Genomic DNA, 11,526 nt, shown 5'->3' with positions numbered 1-11,526 from the left:
ATGGGAGGATGGGGACGGTAGAGGACATTATGGGGGAGGGGGGTGGGAGAGGACAGTATGGGGGGAGTAGGGGGCGGGAGAGGACAGTATGGGGGAGGGGGAGTAGGGGGCGGGAGAGGACAGTATGGGGGAGGGGGAGTAGGGGTTGGAGCGGACAGTATGGGGGGAGTGGGAGTAGGGGTGGGAGAGGACAGTATTGGGGAGAGAGGTGGGAGAGGACAGTATGGGGGGAGGGGGGGAGTAGGGGGCGGGAGAGGACAGTATGGGGGGAGTGGGAGTAGGGGGTGGGAGAGGACAGTATGGGGGAGGGGGAGTAGGGGTTGGGAGAGGACAGTATGGGGGGAGTAGGGGGCGGGAGAGGACACTATGGGGGGAGGGGGAGTAGGGGGGTGGGAGAGGACAGTATGGGGGAGGGGGAGTAGGGGGTGGGAGAGGACAGTATGGGGGAGGGGGAGTAGGGGGTGGGAGAGGACAGTATGGGGGGGGAGAAGGGGGCGGGAGAGGACACTATGGGGGGAGGGGGAGTAGGGGGGTGGGAGAGGACAGTATGGGGGAGTAGGGGCAGGAGAGGACAGTATGGGGGAGAGGGAGTAGGGGCGGGAGAGGACAGTATGGGGGAGGGGGATTAGGGGTGGGAGAGGACAGTATGGGGGGAGGGGGAGTAGGGGGTGGGAGAGGACAGTATGGGGGGAGGGGGATTAGGGGGTGGGAGAGGACAGTATGGGGGGAGGGGAGTAAGGGTGGGAGAGGACAGTATGGGGGGAGGGGGATTAGGGGGTGGGAGAGGACAGTATGGGGGGAGGGGAGTAAGGGTGGGAGAGGACAGTATGGGGGGAGGGGGAGTAGGGGTGGGAAAGGACAGTAGGGGGGAGGGGGATTAGGGGTGGGAGAGGACAGTATGGGGGGAGGGGGAGTAGGGGTGGGAGAGGACAGTATGGGGGGAGGGGGAGTAGGGGTGGGAGAGGACAGTATGGGGGGAGGGGGAGTAGGGGTGGGAGAGGACAGTATGGGGGGAGGGGGAGTAGGGGTGGGAGAGGACAGTATGGGGGGAGGGGGATTAGGGGTGGGAGAGGACAGTATGGGGGGAGGGGGAGTAGGGGAGGGAGAGGACAGTATGGAGGAGGGGTGAGTAGAGGTGGGAGAGGACAGTATGGGGGGAGGGGGATTAGGGGGCGGGAGAGGACAGTGTGGGCGGAGGGGAGTAAGGGTGGGAGAGGACAGTATGGGTGAGGGGGAGTAGGGGGTGGGAGAGAACAGTATGGGGGGTGGGGGTTGGAGAGGACAGTATGGGGGGAAGGGGAGTAGGGGTTGGAGAGGACAGTATGGGGGGAGGGGGAGTAGGGGGTGGGAGAGGACAGTATGGGGGGAGGGGGAGTAGGGGGTGGGAGAGGACAGTATGGGGGAGGGGGAGTAGGGGGTGGGAGAGGACAGTATGGGGGGAGTAGGGGGAGGGAGAGGACAGTATGGGGGAGGGGGTGGTGGGAGAGGACAGTATGGGGGGAGTAGGGGGCGGGAGAGGACAGTATGGGGGAGGGGGAGTAGGGGGCGGGAGAGGGACAGTATGGGGGAGTAGGGGGCGGGAGAGGACAGTATGGGGGGAGGGGGGAGTAGGGGTGGGAGAGGACAGTATGGGGGGAGGGGGATTAGGGGTGGGAGAGGACAGTATGGGGGGAGGGGGGTTAGGGGTGGGAGAGGACAGTATGGGGGGAGGGGGATTAGGGGTGGGAGAGGAGAGTATGGGGGGAGGGGGAGTAGGGGTGGGAGAGGACAGTATGGGGGAGGGGGAGTAGGGGGTGTGAGAGGACAGTATGGGGGAGGGGGAGTAGGGGGTTGGAGAGGACAGTATGGGGGAGGGGGAGTAGGGGGTGGGAGAGGACAGTATGGGGGGTGGGGGTTGGAGAGGACAGTATGGGGGGAGGGGGAGTAGGGGTTGGAGAGGACAGTATGGGGGGAGGGGGAGTAGGGGTGGGAGAGGAGAGTATGGGGGGAGGGGGAGTAGGGGGTGGGAGAGGACAGTATGGGGGGAGGGGGAGTAGGGGTGGGAGAGGACAGTATGGGGGAGGGGGAGTAGGGGTGGGAGAGGACAGTATGGGGGGAGGGGGAGTAGGTGTGGGAGAGGACAGTAGGGGGGAGGGGGAGTAGGGGCGGGAGAGGACAGTATGGGGAGGGGGAGTAGGGGGTGGGAGAGGACAGTATGGGGGGGAGAAGGGGGCGGGAGAGGACACTATGGGGGGAGGGGGAGTAGGGGGGTGGGAGAGGACAGTATGGGGGAGGGAGAGTAGGGGGTGGGAGAGGACAGTATGGGGGGAGGGGGAGTAGGGGGTGGGAGAGGACAGTATGGGGGGAGGGGGATTAGGGGTGGGAGAGGACAGTATGGGGGGAGGGGGAGTAGGGGGTGGGAGAGGACAGTATGGGGGGAGGGGAGTAGGGGGTGGGAGAGGACAGTATGGGGGGAGGGGGATTAGGGGTGGGAAAGGACAGTATGGGGGGAGGGGGAGTAGGGGGTGGGAAAGGACAGTATGGGGGAGGGGAAGTAGGGGGTGGGAAAGGACAGTATGGGGGGAGGGGGTGGGAGAGGACAGTATGGGGGGAGGGGGAGTAGGGGGTGGGAGAGGACAGTATGGGGGGAGGGGGATTAGGGGTGGGAAAGGACAGTATGGGGGGAGGGGGAGTAGGGGGTGGGAGAGGACAGTATGGGGGGAGGGGGATTAGGGGTGGGAAAGGACAGTATGGGGGGAGGGGGAGTAGGGGGTGGGAGAGGACAGTATGGGGGGAGAGGGATTAGGGGTGGGAAAGGACAGTATGGGGGGAGGGGGAGTAGGGGGTGGGAAAGGACAGTATGGGGGGAGGGGGAGTAGGGGGTGGGAGAGGACAGTATGGGGGGAGGGGGAGTAGGGGGGTGGGAGAGGACAGTATGGGGGGAGGGGGAGTAGGGATGGGAGAGGACAGTATGGGGGGAGGGGAGTAAGGGTGTGGGAGAGGACAGTAGGGGTGGGAGAGGACAGTATGGGGGGAGGGGGAGTAGGGGGTGGGAGAGGACAGTATGGGGGAGGGGAGTAAGGGTGTGGAGAGGACAGTATGGGGGGAGGGGGAGTAGGGGTGGGAGAGGACAGTATGGGGGGAGGGGGAGTAGGGGGTGGGAGAGGACAGTATGGGGGGAGGGGGAGTAGGGATGGGAGAGGACAGTATGGGGGGAGGGGGATTAGGGGTGGGAGAGGACAGTATGGGGGGAGGGGGATTAGGGGTGGGAGAGGACAGTATGGGGGGAGGGGGATTAGGGGTGGGAGAGGACAGTATGGGGGGAGGGGGATTAGGGGTGGGAAAGGACAGTATGGGGGGAGGGGGAGTAGGGGGTGGGAGAGGACAGTATGGGGGGAGAGGGATTAGGGGTGGGAAAGGACAGTATGGGGGGAGGGGGAGTAGGGGGTGGGAAAGGACAGTATGGGGGGAGGGGGAGTAGGGGTGGGAAAGGACAGTATGGGGGGAGGGGGAGTAGGGGGTGGGAGAGGACAGTATGGGGGGAGGGGGAGTAGGGGTGGGAGAGGACAGTATGGGGGGAGGGGGAGTAGGGATGGGAGAGGACAGTATGGGGGGAGGGGGAGTAGGGGGTGGGAGAGGACAGTATGGGGGGAGGGGGAGTAGGGGTGGGAGAGGACAGTATGGGGGGAGGGGGAGTAGGGGGTGGGAGAGGACAGTATGGGGGGAGGGGAGTAAGGGTGTGGGAGAGGACAGTATGGGGGGAGGGGGAGGGGGAGTAGGGGTGGGGGAGGACAGTATGGGGGGAGGGGGATTAGGGGTGGGAGAGGACAGTATGGGGGGAGGGGGATTAGGGGTGGGAGAGGACAGTATGGGGGGAGGGGGAGTAGGGGTGGGAGAGGACAGTATGGGGGAGGGGGATTAGGGGTGGGAGAGGACAGTATGGGGGGAGGGGGAGTAGGGGTGGGAGAGGACAGTATGGGGGGAGGGGGAGTAGGGGTGGGAGAGGACAGTATGGGGGGAGGGGGATTAGGGGTGGGAGAGGACAGTATGGGGGGAGGGGTGGGAGAGGACAGTATGGAGGGAGGGGGATTAGGGGTGGGAGAGGACAGTATGGGGGGAGGGGGAGTAGGGGGTGGGAGAGGACAGTATGGGGGGAGGGGGAGTAGGGGGTCGGAGAGGACAGTATGGGGGGAGGGGAGTAGGGGTGGGAGAGGACAGTATGGGGGGAGAGGGAGTAGGGGTGGGAGAGGACAGTATGGGGGGAGGGGGAGTAGGGGGTGGGAGAGGACAGTATGGGGGGAGGGGGATTAGGGGGCGGGAGAGGACAGTATGGGGGGAGAGGGAGTAGGGGTGGGAGAGGACAGTATGGGGGGAGGGGGAGTAGGGGTGGGAGAGGACAGTATGGAGGAGGGGTGAGTAGAGGTGGGAGAGGACAGTATGGGGGGAGGGGGAGTAGGGGTGGGAGAGGAGAGTAGGGGGGGAGGGGTGGGAGAGGAGAGTATGGGGGAGGGATGGGAGAGGAGAGTATGGGGGAGGGGGTGAGAGGGGACAGTATGGGGGGAGGGGGAGTAGGGGTTGGAGAGGACAGTATGGGGGGAGGGGGAGTAGGGGTGGGAGAGGACAGTATGGGGGGAGGGGGAGTAGGGGGTGGGAGATCACAGTATGGGCTGATGGGGAGTAGGGGTGGGAGAGGAAAGTATGGGGGGAGGGGGAGTAGGGGTGGGAGAGGACAGTATGGGGGGAGGGGGAGTAGGGGTGGGAGAGGACAGTATGGGGGGAGGGGGAGTAGGGGTGGGAGAGGAGAGTATGGGTGAGGGGGAATAGGGGTGGGAGAGGAGAGTATGGGGAGAGGGGGTGAGAGAGGACAGTATGGGGGGAGGGGGAATAGGGGTTGAAGAGGACAGTATGGGGGGAGGGGGAGTAGGGGTGGGAGAGGACAGTATGCGGGAGGGGGAGTAGGGGTGGGAGAGGACAGTATGGGGGGAGGGGGATTAGGGGTGGGAGAGGACAGTATGGGGGGAGGGGGATTAGGGGTGGGAGAGGACAGTATGGGGGAGGGGGATTAGGGGTGGGAGAGGACAGTATGGGGGGAGGGGGAGTAGGGGTGGGAGAGGACAGTATGGGGGGAGGGGGAGTAGGGGTGGGAGAGGACAGTATGGGGGGAGGGGGAGTAGGGGTGGGAGAGGACAGTATGGGGGGGAGGGGATTAGGGGTGGGAGAGGACAGTATGGGGGGAGGGGGAGTAGGTGTGGGAGAGGACAGTAGGGGTCGGAGAGGACAGTATGGGGGGAGTAGGGGTGGGAGAGGACAGTATGGGGGAGTAGGGGGCGGGAGAGGACAGTATGGGGGGAGGGGGATTAGGGGTGGGAGAGGACAGTATGGGGGAGGGGGATTAGGGGTGGGAGAGGACAGTATGGGGGAGGGGGATTAGGGGTGGGGGAGGACAGTATGGGGGGAGGGGGATTAGGGGTGGGAGAGGACAGTATGAGGGGAGGGGGATTAGGGGTGGGAAAGGACAGTATGGGGGGAGGGGGAGTAGGGGGTGGGAGAGGACAGTATGGGGGGAGGGGGTGGGGGTTGGAGAGGACAGTATGGGAGGATGGGGACGGTAGAGGACATTATGGGGGAGGGGGGTGGGAGAGGACAGTATGGGGGGAGTAGGGGGCGGGAGAGGACAGTATGGGGGAGGGGGAGTAGGGGGCGGGAGAGGACAGTATGGGGGAGGGGGAGTAGGGGTTGGAGCGGACAGTATGGGGGGAGTGGGAGTAGGGGTGGGAGAGGACAGTATTGGGGAGAGAGGTGGGAGAGGACAGTATGGGGGGAGGGGGGAGTAGGGGGCGGGAGAGGACAGTATGGGGGGAGTGGGAGTAGGGGGTGGGAGAGGACAGTATGGGGGAGGGGGAGTAGGGGTTGGGAGAGGACAGTATGGGGGGGAGTAGGGGGCGGGAGAGGACACTATGGGGGGAGGGGGAGTAGGGGGGTGGGAGAGGACAGTATGGGGGAGGGGGAGTAGGGGCGGGAGAGGACAGTATGGGGGAGGGGGAGTAGGGGGTGGGAGAGGACAGTATGGGGGAGGGGGAGTAGGGGGTGGGAGAGGACAGTATGGGGGGGGAGAAGGGGGCGGGAGAGGACACTATGGGGGGAGGGGGAGTAGGGGGGTGGGAGAGGACAGTATGGGGGAGTAGGGGCAGGAGAGGACAGTATGGGGGAGAGGGAGTAGGGGCGGGAGAGGACAGTATGGGGGAGGGGGATTAGGGGTGGGAGAGGACAGTATGGGGGAGGGGGAGTAGGGGGTGGGAGAGGACAGTATGGGGGGAGGGGGATTAGGGGGTGGGAGAGGACAGTATGGGGGGAGGGGGAGTAAGGGTGGGAGAGGACAGTATGGGGGGAGGGGGAGTAGGGGTGGGAAAGGACAGTAGGGGGGAGGGGGATTAGGGGTGGGAGAGGACAGTATGGGGGGAGGGGGAGTAGGGGTGGGAGAGGACAGTATGGGGGGAGGGGGAGTAGGGGTGGGAGAGGACAGTATGGGGGGAGGGGGAGTAGGGGTGGGAGAGGACAGTATGGGGGGAGGGGGATTAGGGGTGGGAGAGGACAGTATGGGGGGAGGGGGAGTAGGGGAGGGAGAGGACAGTATGGAGGAGGGGTGAGTAGAGGTGGGAGAGGACAGTATGGGGGGAGGGGGATTAGGGGGCGGGAGAGGACAGTGTGGGCGGAGGGGAGTAAGGGTGGGAGAGGACAGTATGGGTGAGGGGGAGTAGGGGGTGGGAGAGAACAGTATGGGGGATGGGGGTTGGAGAGGACAGTATGGGGGGAAGGGGAGTAGGGGTTGGAGAGGACAGTATGGGGGGAGGGGGAGTAGGGGGTGGGAGAGGACAGTATGGGGGGAGGGGGAGTAGGGGGTGGGAGAGGACAGTATGGGGGAGGGGGAGTAGGGGTGGGAGAGGACAGTATGGGGGGAGTAGGGGGAGGGAGAGGACAGTATGGGGAGGGGGTGGTGGGAGAGGACAGTATGGGGGGAGTAGGGGGCGGGAGAGGACAGTATGGGGGAGGGGGAGTAGGGGGCGGGAGAGGACAGTATGGGGGAGTAGGGGGCGGGAGAGGACAGTATGGGGGGAGGGGGAGTAGGGGTGGGAGAGGACAGTATGGGGGGAGGGGGATTAGGGGTGGGAGAGGACAGTATGGGGGGAGGGGGGTTAGGGGTGGGAGAGGACAGTATGGGGGGAGGGGGATTAGGGGTGGGAGAGGAGAGTATGGGGGGAGGGGGAGTAGGGGTGGGAGAGGACAGTATGGGGGAGGGGGAGTAGGGGGTGTGAGAGGACAGTATGGGGGAGGGGGAGTAGGGGGTTGGAGAGGACAGTATGGGGGAGGGGGAGTAGGGGGTGGGAGAGGACAGTATGGGGGGTGGGGGTTGGAGAGGACAGTATGGGGGGAGGGGGAGTAGGGGTTGGAGAGGACAGTATGGGGGGAGGGGGAGTAGGGGTGGGAGAGGAGAGTATGGGGGGAGGGGGGGTAGGGATGGGAGAGGACAGTATGGGGGGAGTAGGGGGTGGGAGAGGACAGTATGGGGGGAGGGGGAGTAGGGGGCAGGAGAGGACAGTATATGGGAAGGGGGAGTAGGGGTGGGAGAGGACAGTATGGGGGGAGGGGGAGTAGGGGGTGGGAGAGGACAGTATGGGGGAAGGGGAGTAGGGGGTGGGAGAGGACAGTATGGGGGAGGGGGGAGTAGGGGGCGGGAGAGGACAGTATGAGGGGAGGGGAAGTAGGGGGCGGGAGAGGACAGTATGGGGGAGTAGGGGGTGGGAGAGGACAGTATGGGGGGAGGGTGAGTAGGGGGCAGGAGAGGACAGTATGGGGGGAGGGGGATTAGGGGTGGGAGAGGACAGTATGGGGGAGGGGGAGTAGGGGGTGGGAGAGGACAGGATGGGGGGAGGGAGGGTGGGGGTTGGAGAGGACAGTATGGGGGGAGGGGGAGTAGGGGGTGGGAGAGGACAGTATGGGGGAGGGGGAGTAGGGGGTTGGAGAGGACAGTATGGGGGAGGGGGAGTAGGGGGTGGGAGAGGACAGTATGGGGGAGGGGGAGTAGGGGGTGGGAGAGGACAGTATGGGGGAGGGGGAGTAGGGGGTGGGAGAGGACAGTATGGGGGAGGGGGAGTAGGGGCGGGAGAGGACAGTATGGGGGAGGGGGAGTAGGGGGTGGGAGAGGACAGTATGGGGGGGGAGTAGGGGCGGGTGAGGACAGTATGGGGGAGGGGGAGTAGAGGGTGGGAGAGGACAGTATGGGGGAGGGGGAGTAGGGGGTGGGAGAGGACAGTATGGGGGGGAGTAGGGGGCGGCACTATGGGGGGAGGGGAAGTAGGGGGGTGGGAGAGGACAGTATGGGGGAATGGGAGTAGGGGCGGGAGAGGACAGTATGGGGGAGAGGGAGTAGGGGCGGGAGAGGACAGTATGGGGGAGGGGGATTAGGGGTGGGAGAGGACAGTATGGGGGAGGGGGGAGTAGGGGGTGGGAGAGGACAGTATGGGGGAGGGGGAGTAGGGGGTGGGAGAGGACAGTATGGGGGGGGAGTAGGGGCGGGAGAGGACAGTTTGGGGAGGGGGAGTAGGGGGTGGGAGAGGACAGTATGGGGGATGGGGAGTAGGGGGTGGGAGAGGACAGTATGGGGGGGTAGTAGGGGGCGGGAGAGGACACTATGGGGGGAGGGGGAGTAGGGGGGTGGGAGAGGACAGTTTTGGGGAGGGGGAGTAGGGGCGGGAGAGGACAGTATGGGGGGAGAGGGAGTAGGGGCGGGAGAGGACAGTATGGGGGGGAGGGGGATTAGGGGCGGGGAGAGGACAGTATGGGGGGAGGGGGATTAGGGGTGGGAGAGGACAGTATGGGGGAGGGGGATTAGGGGTGGGAGAGGACAGTATGGGGGGAGGGGGATTAGGGGTGGGAGAGGACAGTATGGGGGGAGGGGGAGTAGGGGTGGGAGAGGAGAGTATGGGGGGAGGGGGAGTAGGGGTGGGAGAGGACAGTATGGGGGAGGGGGAGTAGGGGGTGGGAGAGGACAGTATGGGGGAGTAGGGGGTTGGAGAGGACAGTATGGGGGAGGGGGAGTAGGGGGTGGGAGAGGACAGTATGGGGGGTGGGGGTTGGAGAGGACAGTATGGGGGGAGGGGGAGTAGGGGTTGGAGAGGACAGTATGGGGGGAGGGGGAGTAGGGGGTGGGAGAGGACAGTATGGGGGAGGGGGAATAGGGGTGAGAGAGGACAGTATGGGGGGAGGGGGAGTAGGGGGTGGGAGAGGACAGTATGGGGGGAGGAGGAGTAGGGGGCAGGAGAGGACAGTATATGGGAAGGGGGAGTAGGGGCGGGAGAGGACAGTATGGGGGGTGGGGGTGGTAGAGGACAGTATGGGGGGAGGGGGAGTAGGGGGTGGGAGAGGACAGTATGGGGGAGGGGGAGTAGGGGGTGGGAGATGACAGTATGGGGGAGGGGGGAATAGGGGGCGGGAGAGGACAGTATGGGAGAGGGGGGAGTAGGGGGCGGGAGAGGACAGTATGAGTTGAGGGGGAGTAGGGGGTGGGAGAGGACAGTATGGGGGAGGGGGAGTAGGGGGTGGGAGAGGACAGTATATGGGAAGGGGGAGTAGGGGCGGGAGCGGACAGTATGGGGGAGTAGGGGGTGGGAGAGGACAGTATGGGGGAGTAGGGGGCAGGAGAGGACAGTATGGGGGAGTAGGGGGCAGGAGAGGACAGTATATGGGAAGGGGGAGTAGGGGCGGGAGAGGACAGTATGGGGGAGGGGGAGTAGGGGGTGGGGGAGGACAGAATGGGGGTGGGGGTTGGAGAGGACAGTATGGGGGGAGGGGGAGTAGGGGGTGGGAGAGGACAGTATGGGGGAGGGGGAGTAGGGGGTGGGAGAGGACAGTATGGGGGAGGGGGAGTAGGGGGTGGGAGAGGACAGTATGGGGGGGGGAGTAGGGGCGGGAGAGGACAGTATGGGGGAGGGGGAGTAGGGGGTGGGAGAGGACAGTATGGGGGAGGGGGAGTAGGGGGTGGGAGAGGTCAGTATGGGGGAGGGGGAGTAGGGGGTGGGAGAGGACAGTATGGGGGGGGGAGTAGGGGGCGGGAGAGGACACTATGGGGGGGGAGTAGGGGGGTGGGAGAGGACAGTATGGGGGAGGGGGGAGTAGGGGGCAGGAGAGGACAGTATATGGGAAGGGGGAGTAGGGGCAGGAGCGGACAGTATGGGGGAGGGGGAGTAGGGGGTGGGAGAGGACAGTATGGGGGGAGTAGGGGGCAGGAGAGGACAGTATATGGGAAGGGGGAGTAGGGGCGGGAGAGGACAGTATGGGGGAGGGGGAGTAGGGGGTGGGAGAGGACAGAATGGGGGGAGGGGGGGTGGGGGTTGGAGAGGACAGTATGGGGGGAGGGGGAGTAGGGGGTGGGAGAGGACAGTATGGGGGAGGGGGAGTAGGGGGTGGGAGAGGACAGTATGGGGGAGGGGGAGTAGGGGGTGGGAGAGGACAGTATGGGGGGGGGAGTAGGGGCGGGAGAGGACAGTATGGGGGAGGGGGAGTAGGGGCGGGAGAGGACAGTATGGGGGAGGGGGAGTAGGGGGTGGGAGAGGACAGTATGGGGGAGGGGGAGTAGGGGGTGGGAGAGGACAGTATGGGGGGGGAGTAGGGGGCTTGAGAGGACACTATGGGGGGAGGGGGAGTAGGGGGTGGGAGAGGACAGTATGGGGGAGGGGGAGTAGGGGCGGGAGAAGACAGTATGGGGGGAGGGGGATTAGGGGCGGGAGAGGACAGTATGGGGGGAGGGGATTAGGGGCGGGAGAGGACAGTATGGGGGGAGGGGGAGTAGGGGTGGGAGAGGACAGTATGGGGGGAGGGGGAGTAGGGGGTGGGAGAGGACAGTATGGGGGGAGGGGGATTAGGGGTGGGAGAGGGACAGTATGGGGGGAGGGGGAGTAGGGGTGGGAGAGGAGAGTATGGGGGGAGGGGGAGTAGGGGTGGGAGAGGAGAGTATGGGGGGAGGGGAGTAGGGGTGGGAGAGGACAGTATGGGGGAGGGGGAGTAGGGGGTGGGAGAGGACAGTATGGGGGAGTAGGGGGTGGGAGAGGACAGTATGGGGGAGTAGGGGGTTGGAGAGGACAGTATGGGGGAGAGGACAGTATGGGGGAGTAGGGGTGGGAGAGGACAGTATGGGGGGAGGGGGAGTAGGGGTGGGAGAGGAGAGTATGGGGGAGGGGGGTGGGAGAGGACAGTATGGGGGGAGGGGGAGTAGGGGGTGGGAGAGGACAGTATGGGGGAGGGGGAGTAGGGGGTGGGAGAGGACAGTATGGGGGAGGGGGGAGTAGGGGGCGGGAGAGGACAGTATGGGAGAGGGGGGAGTAGGGGGTGGGAGAGGACAGTATGGGGGGAGGGGGATTAGGGGTGGGAGAGGACAGTATGGGGGGAGGGGGATTAGGGGTGGGAGAGGACAGTATGGGGAGAGGGGGAGTAGGGGGTGGGAGAGGACAGTATGGGGGGAGGGGGAGTAGGGGGTCGGAGAGGACAGTATGG

The sequence above is a fragment of the Aquarana catesbeiana genome, linkage group LG02 (genome assembly GCF_042186555.1).
Source record: "Aquarana catesbeiana isolate 2022-GZ linkage group LG02, ASM4218655v1, whole genome shotgun sequence".
NCBI classification, from domain to species: domain Eukaryota; kingdom Metazoa; phylum Chordata; class Amphibia; order Anura; family Ranidae; genus Aquarana; species Aquarana catesbeiana.
Note: the sequence above shows the minus strand (reverse complement) of the source record.